Here is a 17,670-nt window from a genome sequence, read left to right on the forward strand (position 1 = left end):
GGTGAGGAATCCCTCTTGATGGTCCAGATAAGCAATGTTGGGAGGAACCTCATGACTATGTGGAGTGGATGGAGCCTGCATGGGGCCACATGTCTCTGGTGCAGAGTGATTCTGTGCAAGACTAAAAAAAGGAGAGAGGTAGTTGATGCTGCTCTTTTACCACAGTAGATCTCAGATTATATTGAGAAAGTTCTTCCAGATGACTGATTGACTCTTGTGAAGCTCCTCTGGAATAGATCTGACTCCTGAGACTGACAGTGAGTCAGAGAGTTCATGTGTAAAAGAAGTTATCCCGTGGATCTCCAGACTGGAGCTGTCATATCAAGGATAAAAAGAACCTCGTGCCCTCTGGTCTTCATGTGGTGGGGCTATGCCATGTCTTGGCCCACAGAAGCTAAGACATCTGGTTTTTTATTCCTCACTTCAGCTAGAATCTCTCCATCTCATATAATTTCTTGTTTAATTAGATTACTGTGTGTTCCATTTGAGAAATTTCAGACTTGTGTCATTTTACTTTCTTGCCTAGAAGTTATAGAAACCTTGTAGGCTAGCATCAAAGCATCATCTAAAAAGCAGGTTAATCTTACACCTGTCAGAATAGCTATGATCAAAAACACTGAAGACAGCTTATGTTGGAAAGGATGTGGGCAAGGGAAATACTCCTCCACTGTTGGTGGGAATGCAAACTTGTACAGCTTCTCCAGAAAAGAGTATGGCGGTTTCTCTGAAAATTGGGAATTAGTCTTCCTCAAGACCCAGTTATTCCACTCTTGGGTATATACCCAAGGAATGCTCAATCTTACCACAAGGACACATGCTCAACTATGTTCATAGCAGCACTATTTGTAATAGCCAGAACCTGGAAACAACCTAGATGACCCTCAACTGAAGAATAGATAATAAAATATGGCACATATACACAGTACTACTCAGCAGTAAAAAAACAATGATATCATGAAATTTGCAGACATGGATGGATCTAGGAAATATCATCTTGAGTAAGGTAACCCAGACTCAGAAAGACAAACATAATATGTACTCACTCATAAGTGGATACTAAATGGGAGGGAAGGGATGGCCAGACTGCAACCCACAACTCCATAGAGGCTAGCTAACAGGGAAAGACCCTAGGAGGGACACATGAATGAGCATGTGAAGGAGAAGTGGATGAGATCTACATGAGTGGACTGGGTGTGGGGGGGTGGCAGAGGGCGGGGAGTGGGGGATGAGAACATAGGGAAATGAGAGGGTCAAGCTGGAACAGGGACAGAGTGGGAGGGCAGAGAGGGAGATACAATGATAGATGAGGACATTATGGGAATAGGAAGAGGCAGGGTGCTAGGGAGACTCTCAATAATCCACAGGGTTGACCCCACCTGGGTCTGTTAGCAGTGGTCAAGAAGGTTCCTGGACCAGTATACTCTGGTGAGCAGTCTAGGAAATAACCTATCTGTCATCATAGAGCCTTTGTCCAGTGACAGATGGAGGCAGACACAGAGATCCACAGCCAGGCACCAGGCTAAGTTCCAAGAATCCAATTGATGAGAGAGAGGAGACATACTGCAGGCAAAGGATGTCAAGATTATGATGGGAGGATGTGCAGAATCCAATTGATGAGAGAGAGGAGACATACTGCAGGCAAAGGATGTCAAGATTATGATGGGAGGATGTGCAGAGATGACTGGCCACACTAGTGGAAACCCATGAACTGTGGACTGGTGGCTGTGGAGCCCCCATGGGACTGGACTACGCCACACTAGTGGAAACCCATGAACTGTGGACTGGTGGCTGTGGAGCCCCCATGGGACTGGACTATGCCACACTAGTGGAAACCCATGAACTGTGGACTGGTGGCTGTGGAGCCCCCATGGGACTGGACTATGCCACACTAGTGGAAACCCATGAACTGTAGACTGGTGGCTGTGGAGCCCCCATGGGACTGGACTAGGCCCTCTGAACATGGAAGACAGTTGTTTGGCTAGAACTCATTGGGGGGTACCCAGGCAGGGGTATCGGAATCTGTCCCTGGTGCATGGGCAGGCTTCTGGGAATCTGGTGCCTGTGTTGTGACATCTTGCACAGCCTTGTTGCAGTGGGAAGGGGCTTGGACCTGCCTAGGCTCAGTGTGCTGGGCTCTGCTGACTCCTGATGGGAGACCTTGATTTGTAGGATGTGGAGATGTGGTGTGGCTTGGGAAATAGGGCTGTGAGGTAGGAGGAGGGAGGGGGGGGTCTGTGGATAGCATGAGGAATGAGTAGAAAATTTCTTAAGAAAAAAAAAATAAAAAGCAGGCTAAGAGAATATGACCATGTGGAATTTATAACTGAGATAAGGCTGTTGTCAGGCCCAAACTACTCTAAAAGTTCTATACCTGTCTGGTGCATTGGTCAGGGTTTTATGGGGTAACAGAATGAATTTCTATATATACAAAAGGCTATATTTTAGAATGACTTAGAGGCTGTGGTCCAGCTAAGTGAACATTGACTGGCTATAATGGCAAAGTCCTCGAATCCAGGAGTTGCTCAGTCCACTATGCTTGATGTCTCAGCCCATCAGCAGTATAGTCTGGAATCCCAAAGCAGTTGGCTCCAATGCCAGTGAACGCATGGACTTGTTAGCAAGGTGAGAGCAAGCAGGTAAAGAGCAAAAGCTGCCTTCTTCCATTTCTTTATATGGGCTTCCAGCACGAGGCCTGGCTGCGATTACAATTGAAGTTTTGGGCCTCAAAACATCTGAGTTATAGGTGTTTCTTTCCTCATCAATATCCAGATTAAAGGAATGTCTTCCTAATGCAAAGATCAGGATTACATGTGGATCTTCTCTCTTCAAATTAAGCAAAAGTACCTCACAGGCATGCCCCTCCATTTTGGGATTTTAGTGAATTCCAGATGTAATAAATCTGACAAACAAAAATAGCTATCACAATTGCACTCTTGTCAACTTGATACACAAGTATATCTTTTTATGTCATGTTTAATTTCCAAATGTAAAACAATAACCAGGTCTTAATATTGTCTAAACATGGTATTATTCCAAGTACAACACAAACACATTATGTATTAGACCAGCTCAAAATTATGCCTAACATGATTTAATTATCCCTTGTAGTTGGAGTTTTTCTGTGTCTATCCAGCTCCTGCAGCTGCTCAGACCCAAGTAAACACACAGAGACTTATATTACTTATGAACTGTATGGCCATGGCAGGCTTTTTACTATCTAGTTCTTATATCTTATTCTTTTGGTTTTTTTTTGTTTTTTTTTGTTTTTGTTTTTGTTTTGTTTTTTTTTTTTGTTTTTGTTTTTGTTTTTCAAGACAGGGTTTCTCTGTGTAGCTTTTGTGCCTTTTCCTGGAACTCACTTGGTAGTCCAGGCTGGCCTCGAACTCACAGAGATCCACCTGGTTCTGCCTCCCGAGTGCTGGGATTAAAGGTGTGTGCCACCACCCCCCGGCTAGTTCTTATATCTTAAATCCACCCATTTCTATTAATCTATAAGTTGCCATGTGGCTTGTGGCTTACTGGTACTTTACATCTTACTTCTTATGGTGGCGGTGGCATCTCCTGACTCAGCCTTCCACTCCCAGCATTCTCCTCTCTGCTTATCCCGCCTATACTATACTTCCTGCCTGGCTACTGTCCAATCAGCGTTTATTTATCAATCACTCAGAGCAACACATTCGCAGCATACAGAAAGACATCCCCAACAATCCCTGTACAACTGCAAACACATTATAAGTTAGAATAAGTGGCAATGTCCCTGGAGGGACATTCTTTTAGTGTCTCAAATTTAAATATAATAACCATCAATATTCTCCCTCTTTTGGAATCAATTTGGTTTTATTTATTTGTTTAGTTTTGTTTTTACATCCTAACCAAAATTTCCCTTCCATCGTCTCCTATCAGTCCCTCCCCCCACCTCCACTCATTCTGTTCTCCATCTATTTCTCCTTCTCTTTTTTTCTTCAGAAATTGGCATGCCTCCTATGCATATCTGCCTGCCATGTGATATCAAGTTGTGGTAAGACTAGGCATGACTTCTTATATTAAGGCTGGTCACAGGAATTCAGTAGGAGGAGTGGGTCCCAAAAGCAGGCATTAGATACAAGCCCTGCTCCCACTGTTAGGAGTCTCACAAGAAGATCAAGTTATACAACTGTAAAATATATACAGAGGACATAGGTCAGTCCCACGCATGCTCCCTGGTTCATGGTTCAGTCTCTGAGTCACTATGAGCCTAGGTTAGTTAGTTCTGTGGGATGCTTGCTCCTACAATTATTTAATTGTTTATTCATTATTTTTGTACATTGGTGTTTTGCCTTCATGTATATCTGTATGAGAGAGTCAAAACATCTGGTCCTGGAGTTACAAATAGTTGTGAGCTGCATGAGATTTTTTTTCTTTTAAAAATTAAGTATTTCATATGATGAGTGTATAGAAATCTTCTGATTGGTATTTAAAAAAATAACATCTATCTATTTACTTATTTAGAGATGAAGAAATACATACATATATACATAAGAGAGAATGAACATACAATATATGCCATGCCATTCTGTCATTCTGTTCATAGGAGGTCAATGAACAAATTAGGAGGAGTCAGCTCTTTCCTTCCACCCATCTAGCCATCTCATTGGCCCTTCCATGGTACTTTTCATGATCAACTCGTGGCTTTCTGCCTTAGAGGGTTTTCTTGTGGTTCTGAAAGTTAGAGAACATTTTAATATTAAAGTGCATTGTGAAAAATTTGTGCAGAATTTTGTTTCAAATGAATGATACTGTTAATAAACATAACAGGCACTCAGAGTTGAAGGCAGGAAAGAGCAAACACATCAAGCTGGTCACTTTGAAAGTTCTGCTGCCTCTTTGGCTGGTGTCTGGAAGTTGGGATTTCAGTTTATCTTTATATTTATATACACATGTATATGCAGTTAGATATGGTTGTACATATTAGGTATATCATATAGATACTTATAAAAATATGCACATAACTACACTCATAGGTCTGCATACAACATGCATACTATACACATGCATACCAATGCCACAAAAGGTTGTTTGTTTCTTTTTAATTTCTTGTTATGCCAATTTATTATTATACATCTAATTTAATTTCAAAGTATAATTCTGTGTGTGTTTGTGTGTGTGTGTGTGTGTATGTGTATGTGTGTGTGCATGCAAAGGTGTAGACACATACATGTTTTTAATGTATGAATGTGGGCACACATTTGTGTTTGTTGTATGGAAACAAGCATGTGTGTTTTGTGGCACAACACGGATGGTGCCCTTATCCTTTATGATGGGCTAGTTGCACTATTACAGTGGCGTGGGGCATGCTTGATCATGCTTCATTCTGTGCACGGAACTTCCTTGCTTCTAGAGCACTGATGTTGTCTAAGATGTTACTGACAATGTGTAGATGTTTCGGGATCTTTCTTAGATGGATATCTACAATCTATGTCACATGTTAAGTCCCTCAGATACCATTTGACACCAAGCACATGGAAATTTTCAGTTTCTACTTCCTCTTCCACTGCACTTTCAGATTACAGTAAATCACCCCCATCAAGTAAGTCTAACTATGCTTACTGGCTATCCAGAACTCAGTGAAAAGCAGGAAACTCTGTGTGCCCAGGATCCAATGATGCTGACAGGATGACTTGCAGGTGGGCTGTTCCTATTGCAACTGTTGCCACAGGCATCCAGCCTGAGACAGCAAAGAGGCATCCCTGCTGGGTAACTGTATAACTTCTCTTCTTCCAGATTCTGCTGCTGTGGACAGGAAAAGGATTTCAAGCTCTGTGATTAGATATCTGGTTTAATTGAGGCCACCCTCCCTAAATCCTGTTTGGCATTGAGGGTAGCACAGTGCTTACACTTCATCTAGAAATAACTGGAAGAATTTCCCCACAGTTTTTTTTTGTAACTGAGATTCGATTGGTTGAGGACCAGTAGAAAAAGATGTTAATTCAGTTTTGTTCTCTTTCTTTTTGCATGCCACAATTCTTAAGTGTAGGTTTCCATCCGCAATATGATAGAGAAATGGAACACTGTGATAACTTGACTAACTCCACAGATCTCTAAGATGCCTCCTTCCCACTATTCTTCAAATGTCAAATTAGGGCAGGAAAAAAGCATCCATGGAAAAGAAGAATAAAAAAAAAACCCCAATAATAATGACCCTGAATTAGAAGGAGTTGCTGGAAATCTGTGACCAGCCTTCAGGGATAAACTGTCAGGGAAGGACAGAGACATGAAGGCAAAGGACAGTGGGAGATTGAGAAGGGGTTTTTTCAGAGTGGGATATGTCCATTATTTTCTACTCCTATTCTCCACTTGCGTTTGTTAGAAAAGGTGACAACAGTTGAGGCAGAGTCAGCACCAGGACTCCCCTTTCCAAATGGGACAGGAAAAACTGCGGTTACACTGCTATCCAGTGAGTGACAGCCTCAGAAGTCATCAACTACCATGATGAGAGGAGGTAGGGAAAGCCTCATGGCTTTCTGCTTTCTGGTCAATCCCACTTCAAGGTGTGTTTAGTGATGGTGAAGGGACAGGCTGAAGGGCAAAATTTCAAACAGCTCTGTTCTCCAAGCCCCGGCTACTGCAGATGGCACAATACAAGCTCATGATGAGAGACTCTTGATGATAAAGTCAGTCTCAGAAATGACAGACCAGTATTTGAACTGTGTACTTATGGTCTGAGTCTGCTCCATCCCAACTGACCTTCCTCTTCTCAGCAGTGAGCTTCTGTAGCAGGACAGGATGACTGGATAGGAAGTTGTCCCCAGGCAAGGATGATAACTGTAGCCTTCAGGCACCTCCCCTAATTACCCAAGCTGGAAGGTGAGTTCCCAGAGTGAGCAGACCCTGCAGAAGAGGCTCTGAGTGGGCAAATGACTCCCTCACTGAAGCTTGGAACAGACTCAGGCCAAGACAGGCAGGGCTGGTATTAGCATTCAGGACAGGCTCCTGTGGCTCTCACAGAAGGTGAAAATACACAGTCTCTACAAGCAGGCAGAGGTGGGGGAGATAGGGGCGGTTGGGAGTTTACTGCCTGCACACTCTGAATCTAAATCCCCCTCCCTTCCTTCCCAAGCCAAGTTCTTCATTGGCTTCCCATTTTAACCCCCCTCTGTCCTGGTAATGCATAGAAAAAATGTTAAGGATACATTATGTTTAAAAAAAATGATTTTTACACACACACACACACACACAAAACAAAACAAAACAAAAACATGGATTTTGGTCATTTCTGTTCAATGGTTACAAATACTTGCCATCATTTAAGAGAACTGGTTACAAATTATTATTGGTTAAGATAAGAAATGAAATGAATTGACCAAACAGATGCCATAACAGGCTGCTCAGTCTTCTCTCAGAGATCAGGCCTCAGTTTCAGTTTCCTGAGACTGAGCAAGCAGTCTCTGGGAGGGCCGTGAAGAAAAGACATAGTCCTTGCAATAGCTCCCTTTCTGCATGTACTCTGACTGCTCAAAGTTCAGCCAGATGTTTACTGTCTGGGACCCCTCACCAACTTAGAGTTATGTGCATGAGTCAAGGACTGAGTCTAGACCACTGAGCCAGCCCCCACAGTCAATATGTCCTAGGCCAGCCAGACCTCATGATGGCTCAAGGACAAAGCCTGGGACTTGTGCTGGACTGCCCCCAAAGTGATAATTGTAACCACCAACCAGTAAATCAAAGGTTACATACCCTCACCCAATTAAAAGAGAACAGGGATAAAAATAAACCAATCCAAGTTGCACCCGTGCAAAACCCCCAACAACTCCAACTGCCATGAAGGGCTTGTGGTTTTTGCCTTTAAAAAGCCAGCCTCACAGAGAAAGAGCAACTCCTCCCTGCCTCACTGTATTGGGTGTAGGAATGAGTTCCCTGTCTAGACTTGTATCTACAGAATAAACCTTGCTGTTGCATTCTGGACACCTTTGATCTTCGGTGGTCTCTTTGGGGTCACAATCTGAGCATAACAAGAAAAAAACTGGATCAAATTTCAAGCAGAGGATAACTCAATGAATTAAATAGAAAAAAGGGTATTTTAAGATGTAATATGTTTATAAAAACTTAAAGGCTTAAGTATGTCGTGAGAGATTGAATGCATTCTGTATTGGGTCTGAAGAAGTAGTTTAAGATATAAAAATATGGAACTTTAAAGCTTAAATAAGTTATGAGATTTGGGCTCTCTGCTCCTCCCTGTTCCAGAGACAGCCGCATCTTTCTGTGCAGTGCCAGCCTCATTCCTGAGACACGATGGTGAAGGTCGGAGTGAACGGATTTGGCCGAAATGGACGCCTGGTTGCCAGGGCTGCCATGCAGTCTGACACAGTGAATATTGTTGCCATCGATTATCCCTTCATTGATATCAACTACATGGTCTACATTTTCCAGTATTACTCTACCCATGGCAAGTTCAATGGTACAGTCAAGGCTGAGAACGGGAAGCTGGTCATCAATGGAAAGGCCATCACCATCTTCCAGGAGCGAGATCGCGCCAACATCAAGTGGGGTGAGGCTGGTGCCAAGTATGTTGTGGAGTCCACTGGTATCTTCACCACCATGGAGAAGGCTGGGGCCCACTTGAAGGGTCATCATCTCTGCCCCTTCTGCTGATGCCCCCATGTTTGTGATGTTTGTTAACCATGAGAAGTACGACAACTCACTCAAGATTATCAGCAATGCTTCCTGCACCACCAATTGCTTAGCCCCCCTGGCCAAGGTCATCCATGACAACTTTGGCATTGTGGAAGGACTCATGACCACAGTCCACGCCATCACTGCCACCGAGAAGACTGTGAATGGCCTCTTTGGGAAGGTGTGGCATGATGGCCGTGGGGCTACCCAGAACATCATCCCTGCATCCACCCGTGCCGCCAAGGCTGTGGGCAAGTTCATCTCAGAGCTGAACGGGAAGCTCACGGGCATGGCCTTCCGTGTTCCTACCCCCAATATGTTTGTCGTGGATCTGACATGCCGCCTCCAGAACTGCCAAGTATGACGACATCAAGAAGGTGATGAAGCAGGCATTGGAGGGCCCACTAAAGGGCATCCGGGGCTACACTGAGGACCAGGTTGTCTCCTATGACTTCAACAGTGACCCCTACTCTTCCACCTTTGATGCTGGGGCTGGCATTGCTCTCAATGACAACTTTGTGAAGCTCATTTCCTGGAACAACAATGAATTTGGCTACAGCAATAGGGTGGTAGACCTCATGGCCTACATGGCCTTCAAGGAGTAAGAAGCCCGCCCTGGACCACCCACCACAGCAAGGACAGCAAGAGAGACCCTCCGCTGCTGAGCAGTTCCTGTCCCATCTCAGTCCCCGATACTGGGCATCTCCCTCACAGTTTCCATCCCAGACCCTCAGAACAACAGGATGGGCTTAGGGAGCCCTACTCTCTTGAACACCATCAATGAAGTTCACTGCACCCATAATACAATAAGTTATGAGATTTGAATATAAATAAAGTTTATATGGGGTCTAAGATATAATGGTTTAAGGTATGGAAATATAAAAAAATATTTTGGGAAGAAGGAAAATATATGAAATGCAACTTCACTTAGATAAAGTTTCTAATGAAGCAGAGGGCTAGATTTCTGACTTTGGAAGGAGGATCTACCTAAAGGCTTCCATTGTGACCACAGAGGCTCATGGAAATGGCACCTTGGTTTCAAGTCACTTTTGGGTGAGGTATGTAACAGGAAAGTAATAGCTAGACCATGTGACATCAGTACATGGACATTCTACTGTCTCCTGGAGAGCCCTGGCATTCCATGTGATGTCACCAGTGTTGTGGCAACACCAACTGTCATTGGGGCATTGGTGCAGTGTCTCGCGTTTCACCGACAGACATGCTGACTAGACTGAACAGGATTCTTGGGAGACAGGATGGAGAGCATAGGGAGATCAGAGGGAGGCAGAAGGAAGATGGCCTTCAGTCTCCATGTCACACATCAAGAAACAAATGGTTCTGGGGAAAGCACAGTGAGTCCTGGGAAAGGGAAGGGGAGCTTCCTGAAGGAGGAAGGCTTCAGCTGATCCTTCTAGGAGTGGGGCTCAGGAGGGGAGAGTTTCTGAGAATAAATGGGCCTATCCTGGTCCTCTGAGTTCTTCAAGAGCAGACCCAGAGATGAGAATTTTCCATGGTTAGTTTGGCAGAGAGCCAGGGATGGTGAAGGCTGAAGCTGCTCTGTTGAGGGCCCTCTGCTTTCACTCTGAGTGGGAAGGAAGGACAGAGGGACTAAAGAGGTTGCAGTCCCAGGCCTGCACTTCACCCACACTGGATTTCCTTTGGTGTGTGTCACTAATAACCAGGAGAGTAAGTCCCCTGGCCAGAGCTAGAGAGTCTCACATTTTAAATAACAACCACTAGCAGGGCAGGAGCCACCAAGAGTTGCCGCATGTCAGTGACCCCTAAGGTTTCTGAGTTCCTGCGATCAGTAGCCAGTCCTCTTCCTTCTACCTTGAGTGCAGTATTGGGACATCACTCTTCCGGTAAGTATTTGTTCTTGGTGACTGAGGGCTCACCTGGGAATACCCAGTCTTTAGAGGTATTTTCAGTCATACCTTTCAATGGTTGATAATACCTCCGCTAACATCATGATGGTTGCAATGATTTCTGCTGGAGGTTTGGCAAAAAGTTCCATCATTTCCTATGTGACTTATCATTGTTCTGACAGGACCCACATAATCCTCCACCATTCCCATACATTGTAAATGCCCAGTGGATCTTTTCTGATGTGCTTGCTCACCTCATGGAACTGATCTTCCTTCCCTATTGTCCTTAGCTAATTTCTTCGCATACTTAATTTCTCATCTTATTAACTGGCGATCATCAGGATGAGAGGAGCCATTCCCAGGAAGTGTTTGGAAAATGAGTCTTGCCCTCCACACATGATGAACTATTGAATTAGAATGAACTAGATTGTAATAAATCAGAGAGATCTCGGGATTGGAAGGAGGAGGTGCTGAAGGCCTTGCTCTGTTTCTCAGGAAAGGCTCCTGGAAAGGGCAGCTTGGCTATTGGTGAATTTGGGAAGAATTTGCTATCAGATAGGTGATGACCATTGGCAGTGGCCCTAACAGTCCATTCTCTGGAAATTCTATTGTATCCTGGAGAGCCCTTCTCCAGGGCATCTTCTGTGAAATTACCAGTGTTATGGCAATGCCAACTGCCCTTGAGGCATTCACTATGTGCTTATAGAGTTCACCACTTGACATGTTGGCAAGACTGATCACAATGATTGGCAGAGAAAGACCTAGTTTCCTAAGAAGGAGGAGACGCTAGAACTGGACCTTCTAGTAATGGGTTTCAGTAGCTGTGATCATGAAGCAATGAGCCTATGCTGCTTATCAGGGGTCCTAAAGAGCAGATCCAAGGTGGAGGATTTCTGATGGTTAGTTGGCAGAGGGCCAGGATTGGTCAAGGCTGCAGCTGCTGTGCAGGAACCTCCTTTAGTTCATTCTGAATGGCAAAGATTGCGACAGGAGGCAAAGAATGCAACAGGAGGCCCAGAACCACTAATGCAGTATCAGAATGTGATGTTGTTGCACTTAATGTCTGATGTAAATATCAAGGAGGGAAACTTGCCATCCATGTACCCAGGTCTGAGACCTTCAGTTCCTTTTAGTCGTGGACATAATCTGGTCCTGGGCTTTTTTGGTTGGGAGACTTTTAATGACTGTCTGGTCTTGATTTAACTCAGGTATGTGGTACCTATCTAGAAAATTATCCATTTCTTTTAGATATTCCAGTTTTGTGGAATACAGGTTTTTGAAGTATGACTTTGTGATTCTCTGGATTTCCTCATTGTTAGTTGTTTTGTCTCCCTTTTCATTTCTGATTTTGCTAATTTGTCTCTCTCTGCCTTTTGGTTAGTTTGGATAAGGGCTTGTCTATCTTGTTGATTTTCTCAAAGAACCAACTCTTTGTTTCATTGAATCTTTGTATTGTTCTTCTCTTTGTTTCTATTTTATTGATTTCAGCTCTCAGTTTGATTATTTTTTGGCATCTATTCCTCCTGGTTGACTTTTCTTCTTGTTCTAGAGCATTCACGTGTGCTGTTACATCACTAGTGTGAGATTTCTCCAACTTCTTTATGTGGGCATTTAGTGCTATTAATTTTCCTCTTAGCACTGCTTTCATAGCGTCCCATAAATTTGGGTATGTGGTATATTCATTTACATTGATCTCTAGGAAGTCTTTATTTCTTCCTTGACCCATTGGTGATTCAGTTGAGCATTATTCAGTTTCCATGAGATTGTAGGCTTTCTGTAATTTTTGTTGTTGTTGAAATCTAACTTTAAACCACAGTGGTCTGATTGAACACAGGAGGTTATTCCATTTTTTTTTGTATCTGTTGAGATTTGCTTTGTGGCCAAGTATGTAGTAGATTTAGAGAAGGTTCCATGGGGTACTGAGAGAAGGTATATTCTTTTTTGTTAGGATGGAATGTTCTGTAATTATCTATTAAGTCCATTTGAGTCATAACATCTGTTAGGTCCTTTATTTTGTTGTTAAGTTTCAGTCTGTTAGATCTGTCTTTTGGTGAGAGTGGTGTGTTGAAATCTCCCACTACTAATATGTGGGGTTTTAAGTTTTAGTAATGTTTCTTTTATGAATGTGGGTGCTTTTGTATTTGGATCATAAATGTTCAGAACTGAAACTTCATCTTGGTGGATCTTTCCTGTGATGAGTATGTAATGTCCTTCTTGATCTCTTTTGATTGATTTTAGTTTGAAGTCTATTTTGCTGGATATTAGGATGGCTACACCAGCTTGCTTCTTAAAACCATTTGATTGGAAATAATTTTCCCAGCCTTTTATTGTGAGGTAGTGTCTATCTTTGATATTGAAGTGTGTTTCTTGCATGCAGCAGAAAGATGGGTCCTTCTTTCATATCCATCCTCTTAGCCTGTGCCTTTTTATAGGTGAATTAAGTCTGTTGATATTAAGGGATATTAATGACCAGTGATTGTTAGATCCTGTTATCTTTTGGTGGTAGTGTTTATGTACTTCTCTTCTTTGGACTTTACAGCTGTGGGGTTATTTATTGCCTGTGTTTTCGGGGGTGTATCTGACTTCTTTAGGTTGGAATTTTCCTTCCAGGGCTTTCTGTAAGGCTGGATTTGTGGATAGGTATTGTTTGAATCTGGTTCTGTCTTGGAATGTCTTGTTTACTCTGTCTATGATGATTGAAAGTTTTGCTGGGTATATTAGTCTAGGCTGGCATCCATGGTCTCTTAGTGTCTGCATTTCATCTGTCCAGGTCCTTCTGGCTTTCAAAGTTATGACTTTTTTGGCTTGGTATTTTCTTTGACTGATGAATGTATTTCCTCTATTGTGTCCTCTACTCCAGAGATTCCCTCTTCCATCTCTTTTATTCTGTTGGTTATGCTTGCAACTGTGTTTCCTGTTTTTTACTCAGATTTTCTATTTCCAGCATTCCCTCTGTTTGTGTCTTCTTCATTGTTTCTGTTTCCCTTTTCAGGTCTTGAACTGTTTCCTTCACCTGTTTAATTGCTTTGTTTCTTGTGCAAATTAAGGCCTCCCCCCTCTCTCTCTCACTGCCCCAGAGCATCTCTTAGATCAAAAAGGACTTTCCTCTTACCAGGCATTTCAAGCTGTGATGCAGATTGAATAGCTATGAATACTCTTCCCCCATCCTGTCAGGAAACTGGTGGCAGAGGGAGAAAGTGAAAGTTTTAACTTTTAGTGACCTACAGACTTTTGCTACCCTATCACCTGTAAGTTTATATTTGAACACATTTATGATAGACGCGTAATGCTTTCACATAACCACAATAGGGATATTATTCTAGCACACAAATTCCTTTCCTGGTTTATCTCAACTTAAATTTCATAGTTCATTACAAAAGACCCAGATTAATCAAAGCGATCATAAGCAACAACAATAGTACTTGAAGTAGTACTACCACAGATTTTCAGTTACACTAGAGCACCTAAGGAATTAAAAAATTTGCTTTGCCATCCAAAAATAGTCATTGACTAATGAAATATAAGTAAGAAACTATACATAAATTTATATCCATATACACATGTGTCATTTAACAAGAAGTCCATAGTACATCTCAGGGATTTGACAGCAATACTACAAATTATGCAAATCAATCCCGATAGCTATAATGAGAAAAATGAAACTCAATCCTTTACCCAGACCAAGCACAAAAGTCAACTCCACAGGAATCAATGGCCAAATACCATGAATCTGACAGAAGAGAAAGTAGAAAACAGGCTTGACCTCACTGACAGAGTAAATGACTTTCTGAACAGGACCTCAATAGTACAGACATTAAAAACAAAACTTAATAAATCAGACCTCATGGAATTAAAGAGTTTATATACAGCAAAGATCACCATTACTTGAGTGAAAAAGTAGCCACCATCCTGGGTAAAAATCTCACCAGCTCCATATCAGAAATAACCATAATATATAGACTATTAAAGCAACTAAAATATTAATTTTGTTAGATTTACACATGTGCAAAAAGGGAACAGACCACCAAATTCTATGAAACTAGAAGCAAACTTTATTCCAGAAGAGAAAAAAATCACCACGGGGAACAAAAAGCTTAACACCTAGTTGAGAACACAGCTAGAGCTCAATGTAACACAAATCTTAAGAGGTCTTATAATAATAATAAAAAAAAAAAACCAGAGTCAGATATTGTGATAAGAGCTGAAAGATCAGAGAGGCAGAGCAGCAAGGCACTAGTTCTCACCCCTGTGGGACCCCAACCAAAAGAGAGCTAGTGCTTCTGTCACCCCACTGTATCACTATCCACCCAGCTCTATCACTTCCTTTCTGTCTGTACAGACCTCCAGACATCTGTGGTTCACTAATGGCTAGTTCCTCCTTCTGATTTTCAGGCAAACTTTATTAGAGCAGAAATAAAATATTACCACATTTCCCTTCTTTTTTTCTAAAATAAAAAGGTTATAACTAAGAAAAATTATATACAATAAGTTCAATAACTATATATAATACATATAGGCAATAAATACAATAAGAACAATAACTATATATAACATATAAAGGCACTAAATACATAAAAAATGTCTAGTCCATTTGCATTTGAAAAATTCTGAAAGAACACACCATTATCCTATCTTTGTGAATACAAAGGACTGTGTCTAATTCACCTTCTATCCTAATTTGCATTACCAAACAAAAACTATCCATTGATGTCTTTCAAACTTATACACTTTGCACCCCTTTAGTGAGTTCCTTTCCTGAATTTCTTAACAAGGAAAACTGTAACTATCTAATCTTCAACTCCTTCAGAGACCCAAGAAGGAAATAATATTAGGAAGTATAACTAAGCGACTTCCAAAAAAAATGTGAGAAATGACAGAAACAGGTGGTTGCCTGGACAGTTACTCAAGATTTCTCTGCAACATTCGGGCATCTATCATTGGCTTACAGGTCTAGCATATCTGACAGATTCATCAATGAAGCAGGATTTTTCTGAATGGATGTCCTACCTTGTCTTTGCAAGGTGCACCAGTCCTTTCTTTTGTGTCCTGCTTGTCCATTTGGACAGCATACTGTCAGCAGTTGATGTAAGGCCACTTTCTTGCCCAGTGGCTAACTTTTGCCACAAAGAAAGTGAATACCACATTGAGTATCTTCAATGCTCATTATCTCCTTTGAAGTAGATTGATGCTGCCAGGAGCAGATATGTCTCATAGTCATAAAAAAAAAATGTTATCATCTTAAATGCCATATTCTACAGATCTCTGAAGTGCTTTAAGATGACCTGTCTATCTAAAATATATTTCTGCTTGACCTTGAGAACAGACCTAATATGACTACAGGTTTCATTGTAATGACTAACTACTAACTTGCATTTCTTTATTATCCTAAATAGTTGGCAATAACTTTCAAGGACTAGAAAATTGCATTGCATTGTGAAATGAACTGTATAGGAATGATACCTTGAACAAGATTAGAAATATATGTACAGCATTTTCTAACAAAATCAATCTCAAGTTTGTATCAATATATATAATTTATATACAATATACAAAAATGAAATCCAATGTGATATATTTAAACCTAGTAGTTGCCTTCTAAAAGTAGATTCAATAATCTAGCTTTCTATCTTATCATATCTATAACCTCTCTTTTTTTCTTTTCAGAGTAGATTCAATTATCTACTCTTTGTCCTATCATTTCTGTAAACTTTTGTTTCAGTGGTTCAACATATGAAAGTCTGTAAATATAGTCCACCATATAAATAAACTAAAAAAAAAATCCCCCATGATCATCTCATTAAATGCTGAAAAGGCCTTTGACAAAATTCAATACCCCTTCATGACAAAAAGTCTTAGAGAGATCAGGGATACAAGGAACATACCTAAACATAATAAAGGTAACATACACCAAGCCTACAGCCAACATCAAACTAAATGAAGAGAAACTCAAAGGGATTCCACTAAAATCATGAACAAGACAAGGCTGCACACTCTCTCCATATCTATGAATATAGTTCTTAAATTCTAGCGAAAGCAATAAGACAACAAAAGGAGATCAAGGGGATATAAATTGAAAAGGAAGAAGTTAAACAATTGCTTTTTTCAGATGATATGATAGTATACATAAGTGACCCCAAAAATTCTACCAGGGAACTCCTTCAGCTGATAACCACCTTCAGTAATGTGGCAGGATACAAGATTAACTAAAAAAAAAAAGAAATCAGTAGCCCTCCTATATATAAATGATAAATGGGCTGAGAATGAAATCAGAGAAATACTACCATTTACAATAGTCACAAACAACATAAAATACCTTGAGGCAGCCCGTCTGATAAGAACTTTAAGTCTATAAAGAACGAAATTGAAGAAGATACCAGAAAATGGAAAGATCTCCTATACTCTTGGATAGGTAGAATCAGCATAGTAAAAATGGTGATCTTACCAAAGGCAATCTTCAGATTCACCTTAATCCCCATCAAAATCCCAACAAAAGTCTTCACAGAATTTGAAAGTACAATTTTCAACTTCATATGGAAAAACAAAAAAACACAGGATAGCCAAAGCAACCCTGTACAATGGAGGAAGGTCTGGCATCACCATCCCTGACCTCAAGCTCTAATATAGAGCTATCATATAAAACAACTTGGTATTGGCATAAAAATAGACACATAGATTAATGGAATCGAATCAAAGACCCTGACATTAATCCAAAGACATACAAACACTTGATATTTGACAAAGAAGCTAAAATTATACAATGAAAAAAAGAAACCATCTTCAACAAATGGTGCTGGCATAACTGGATGTCGACATGTGCAAGAATGCAAATTGACCCATTATCTATCCCCATGCACAAATTGACCCATTATCTATCCCTCAAGTCCAAATGGATCAAAGACCTCAACATAAATCCAGTTACACTGAACCTGATAGAAGAGAAGTAGCATAGACACTGAGAGCAACAATTAATAAATGGGACCTCCTGCAACCGAGAAACTTCTGTTAGGCAAAAGACAGGGTTGTAGACGAATTTCTAAGCAGTCTTATTAAATAAAAAACAATAGCCAAATATAGGGGTGAAAGCCTTAGAGATCTGGGAAAGAGGAATAGCCACCAGCTAACCATACCTCACCACACTGCAGCTTCGAAAGTGAGC

At 41.2% G+C, this 17,670-nt stretch overlaps 1 long non-coding RNA gene and 1 pseudogene across 3 annotated transcripts in view; one reads left to right on the forward strand and one right to left on the reverse strand.

Moving 5' to 3' along the window:
- Window positions 1–17,312, reverse strand: part of LOC121826360 (uncharacterized) — a 151,094-nt gene extending 133,782 nt beyond the window's left edge. Inside the window, exons 1-4 of one of the 3 annotated variants that reach the window (XR_013047817.1) lie at window positions 15,522–17,312; window positions 13,627–13,692; window positions 5,587–5,769; window positions 4,535–4,698 (exon numbers count right to left, since the gene is read on the reverse strand). This is a non-coding gene — a long non-coding RNA (uncharacterized LOC121826360). Of the gene's footprint in view, window positions 1–4,534; window positions 4,699–5,586; window positions 5,770–13,626; window positions 13,693–14,855; window positions 15,097–15,521 lie in introns of those variants that run through there. The other 2 variants (XR_013047818.1, XR_013047816.1) reach the window with 2 other exon arrangements.
- LOC143270600 (glyceraldehyde-3-phosphate dehydrogenase pseudogene) lies at window positions 8,177–9,713 on the forward strand (annotated as a pseudogene).
- Window positions 17,313–17,670: the final 358 nt, after the last annotated feature.

This window comes from Peromyscus maniculatus, chromosome 23 (assembly GCF_049852395.1).
Source record: "Peromyscus maniculatus bairdii isolate BWxNUB_F1_BW_parent chromosome 23, HU_Pman_BW_mat_3.1, whole genome shotgun sequence".
In the NCBI taxonomy this organism is placed as follows: Eukaryota; Metazoa; Chordata; class Mammalia; order Rodentia; family Cricetidae; genus Peromyscus; species Peromyscus maniculatus.